Source organism: Lissotriton vulgaris, chromosome 1_1 (assembly GCF_964263255.1).
Source record: "Lissotriton vulgaris chromosome 1_1, aLisVul1.2, whole genome shotgun sequence".
Classification (NCBI taxonomy): Eukaryota; Metazoa; Chordata; class Amphibia; order Caudata; family Salamandridae; genus Lissotriton; species Lissotriton vulgaris.
Window position 1 is genome coordinate 1,957,328,601 of NC_141685.1, and position 4,998 is coordinate 1,957,333,598.

Sequence of the window (4,998 nt, forward strand, 5' to 3'; positions counted from 1 at the left end):
TGGGACATCTGTTAAGTCTCGTCTAGGCTTAGTTACTGCATTAATTATTTCTATACAATCATGCGGAGCTGGATCTGTCATAACTGTAGGTAACAGTGTTGCGGGGTTCAGGATGCTGCAACGTCTGATTTCTATGTGTGGCTGGAATAGTGTTAATTCATAACCTGTCAGTCGTGCTATAGTTAAGTGTTGAGTCTGGGTTCTGTTTAACAAAACCTCTACAGAATGTGGTACTTGAACTGTTAACTGATGACCTAAAACAATTGAATCACTTTGTCTTATTGCTAACGCTGTTGCTGCTACTGACTTTAAGCACGCAGGGAGTGCTTGAGCTACTGAATCCAATGTACTAGAAAAATAAGCACAAGGCTTATGTGAACCTGCTTGGTCTTGAGTGAGGACAGACAACGCTGTACCATCACGTTCTGTAACAAAAAGTGTAAACGGTTTGCTGTAACATGGTGTCGCTAAAACTGGTGCTTGGCATAAAACTTTCTTTAATTCTTCAAAAGCCTGTGTGTGTTCCTGAGTCCAAGGGAGGACAGTCGAAGTCGCTGCCTCCTGTGTCGTTAACTGGATGAGTGGTTTAGCTAGAAATGCATACTGGGGAATCCATTGTCTGCAGTACGAGGTGAGGCCTATGAAGGCCCGCACTTCCTTTTGTGTCTTGGGTTGCGGCATGTTCACAATTAACTGAATGCGATCGGGAGTGAGCTGTCTCCCCACTTTGGACAGCAAGTGACCCAAGTACACAACTTGCTGAACACAGAATTGTAGCTTCGAAGGAGACACCTTGTGTCCCTTGTCGGCCAGGAAATGTAAAACTGTCAGTGATGCTTTTTCACATTCGGGCTCACTTCGTGCGGTGATCAGCAGATCATCGACGTATTGTAGTAAAGCGGTGTTAACTGGCATTTGAATACAATCTAGTTGTCTTTTCAGTGCTTGACTATAGATGCTGGGGCTTTCTGTGAATCCTTGAGGTGCGCGCGAAAATTTGAAACTGCGTCCATTTAAACAGAATCCGAAGAGATATTGGCTCTCTGGATCAATAGGCACGCTGAAGAAGGCGTTCTTGAGATCAATTACAGTAAAGAACGTTGCTTCTGAATCAATAGCAGTCAAGAGAGATGATATATCGGGGACCACAGGATACTGTGGGATAATGCATTTATTCAATTCTCGAAGATCAATCACCAGCCGATATACTGGCGGTGCATTGGGATCAGTACGTTTAAGAATCGGAATGATGGGTGAGTTACAGATATTGGAGTCGGTCTCGACGACCACTCCTTGGGCAATGAGCTCTTCAATGATTTTCAGTAAAGCCGCTACAGCATCGGGTGGTAACTTATATTGTCTGATTCTGGGTAATACAACACCTGCCTTGAGGGTGACGCGGTATGGTGTAATGTGCATACATCCTACATCAGTTGGGCTCTTTGCCCACAAGTAATCAGGTACATTTTTCAATCTGACGTCAAACTCACGAAGGACGTAATGACCCTTGAAATCCCGCAGAAAGAGTCTAACCCCCTCCGGGGAACAGCATATTATAGCTCCTAGAGCTTTCAGTGTTTTAATTCCTAACAGATTTTCCGGACATGATTTTGTTAGTAACAGGTCTGTAACGCGTGATAATGGACCCACAGCCAGGGGAACTGGTTCTGATACTTCATTTACAATAGGTTGTCCTGAAAAACCAAGGGAAACATTTTGTGAGCCTGAGAGGGGTGCCCCTGGAACTTCGTCATGACTTATTGTAGTGCGACTTGCCCCTGTGTCAATTAAAAACTTTCTATCTTTCCCCAATACTTGACTGTGTACATAAGGACCTTCTTGATCTACAGGAATCTCGATAAGAGGCAAGCCACCTTCCCTCTCTAGGCTGTTTCATGTATATCGGGAATATTCGGGGTAAGCTGACTGGGCATACTGGTACATCTGTTGTGAGACTTGCTGAGTTGCAGCAATGGGCTGTGGCTGTGGTACTGCTACGGTCTGTGCTGTCTGTGCAGATGCATGCATGGGCTGTGTATTCTGTGTAGACTGATGCTGGTTATGGTCTTGTCTAGGCGGATGCGGTCTCTCTTTAGTTTTACCTGTCGCTATGTTATGTTTCAGAACTGCACATTCGTGTACGTAGTGACCTGGCTGCTTGCAATAATTGCATGTCCCTTTAACAGGAGCTGCGGCGTGACTTGTCTGGGTCGTACCTTTCCTGTGACTGTCGGATGGGACCGTCTGGGCTACTAACATTTTCATTTTCGTGTCTTTCATACGTTTCTGTTCCTGATCTTGTTCTTCCCTAATTCTATTCTGGTGATATTGTAACATTTGTAACATCTGGGATGGCGTATTTGCTTGCCATGTACTCTCGACTTTATACACTCTATTTTTAACTAACGGTAGGGAATTCTCGACTAACTTTGATACAAAAAGATGTGGGTACGACTCGCTACTTGGCTGGAGGCCACTATTGATAATAAAACATTTCTCGAATCTTGAATAAAAGTCGCTAGTATCTTCATCATGTTTCTGTTTACAGGACGAGATTGCATCCCAATCCTCCTTTCTAGTTGTCAATAATCTGGGCAGGACCTGTACTATTAAACCTGGTAATGCTTTAGTTTTGTCCCCAAGGCCTAACCCTGGAACCCGTTTCTTTTCTTCATCCTCTATTTCTGCCCAGGCAATCTTTGCGTCTCCCACCTCCCAGTCCTTTTCCTTTAATTTCTCGAATATACCCGTAGGCAATAATACTTTCAACATTTTCATGATATCATCATATGTGTAGTCCCCCATCAGTAACATGTCTTTGAGCTCTCTATGAAAACCTGCAGGGTCTTTATCATGGCACGGTACTAATTTCTTCATTTCTAACAGTTCTAATTTAGTTAGAGGCGTGTGTACATACACGCGTTTCAAAATTTTATCCTCACCCATGACAGGGTGCACTTCTCGCAAGGGGTTCTGACTTTCAATACCACCCCCGCACTGCATATGGTACATTTTCCTTTCTGGAGGTGGGGCGGGAACATATTCAGGACTTACAAAGGTGTCATATCTGCGTCGTTGTTCTAGAATTATTTGAACTAATTTAGTGCTTAGGCCTCTCCATCTATCCATCAGTAGTGTTTCTAGTGTCTCATGTAAGGGACCTGGATCGGAATAATGTTTTCTGTACTTAATGAGAAGGTGCTGAATCATATATACCCCTGCTAATTTCTGTTCGTCGGGGGAGAGGTTCAGAAATGTCTGTGCTACGGTGTCATCATTATATATGTCTGCATTTTCGGCCCATGATACCGCTGATCGGGCTAATTCTTGTTCATCCATAGAATTGAGTACATGGTACCCAACTCGATCTCGAAGCCGTTTATCAGTTTCCTGGAACTGATGCTCAGCAGAATTCGGATTCGTTAAGGCAGAGAAGAAAACTCTCTTGCTTTCTGGACGGATACCCTTCCTAAGGTAGGTTCCCTTACCTACATATGCTATAGTGCTTGTAGTCGGTTCTAGTTCTTCAGATTCTTCTTCCTCCTCGGAGGGAGCCTTTTCTTTCTCTTTCTCGTGTACTGCTATCACTGCTTTCTTAATCTTTTTATACATGGCCTCTATGCAATTTTGTCTGTCATGTTTTCCATCGGCTATATTTTGACCCCACTTGTTCAATGCATCCAATTCACTCTGCTCTGTTCCGGGCCTGTCTCGTTCTCTTATTAGACAATTTATGAAAAATCGTAGTATCAGTGCTTGCATGGTAACTTTCTGTTTCTCCAGGGCATCCTTAATACTGTCGGGGTCCTTTCCCGTTTGAACGAACTCATATATTCTATCTAGGTGCTCCTTCATTCCTGCATAACATAACAAACTATCAGTAGCAGATCTTAACCGTAAAGACGCTAATATCATTAAGTCGTCCTGTCCCGGTTCTGGATCATATCTACAAACTGACATATTTTCTTTTAGTGCATCAAGACGGGATGAATTAGAAGAACGGGGGGATCTGTGCGTAAAAGGACTCTGCATACTTCGGAGATTTAATCTGTGAGTCGGTGGCGGGGTCTGGAGACCCGCGGTCGCACCTCCTGAAGCGGAAACTTGGGCATTATCTCTGTGTGTTGTCAGTATCTGAATTTGTCTTTTAGTAGGATCTGATTGAAGTGGTTTCGGCAGATCAGTTTTAGGTGAGGGAAGTGGCGGAGCTGGCGGAACGGGACTAGTCTTTTTCGGTGTCGGCTGAGAGTGATCTTGGGGGGCAGTACCACCCCCGGCCCTGTCAGTAGGCAGGGCACGAACAGGCAGATTGGTGTAAGCTGGCGCTACATCTTCGAGATATGAATTTAGGAATATGTCTTTAGTAGTCTTATGCATTACTTTAGTTGGAATTAATGGTGACGGCAAATTTTTCGGTATTTCTGAAATGGCGTCAGGGGTACCATCGGCCAAAAGATACATGTTGTTCACTTTGCCATTTAGGATACGATCTATTTGTTCTACTTTTACTCGAATTCCCTCAGTAACTAATTCGTTTTCTTGGGCCTTTTCTGATTCTTTAAGCCTGTCTTCTCTACGGAGTGCTCTATCAGCACGCTTACGTGATTCCTTACGCCAAAATTCTATGGCGTCTTTCTGAGATTGTCTAGCTTTCTTTTTCCGTAATATTTCTTCTACCTTTATGATGCACTCGGCATCCCATGTTCCGTTAACTGGCCATCGGTATCTTTCCTCTAGGTGCTTGGTATAATCTGTCCATAACTCTAGATACAAGATGGCGTCTATGCCATGCTTATTATACATGAAATTACCTGGAGTGTCCCTAGGGGGGATTGGAATCTCTTCCTCTAACATCCCTTTCCTAGTTCCTATCTGCTTTAATTTGTTAAAAAACGGCATTGTGCCTACTTGATACTGGAATGCTTGATCCTTGATACTTAATGTCAACTGTAACTATTTAAACAAAAAAACACAATAATGCACAAAAACAATCACATT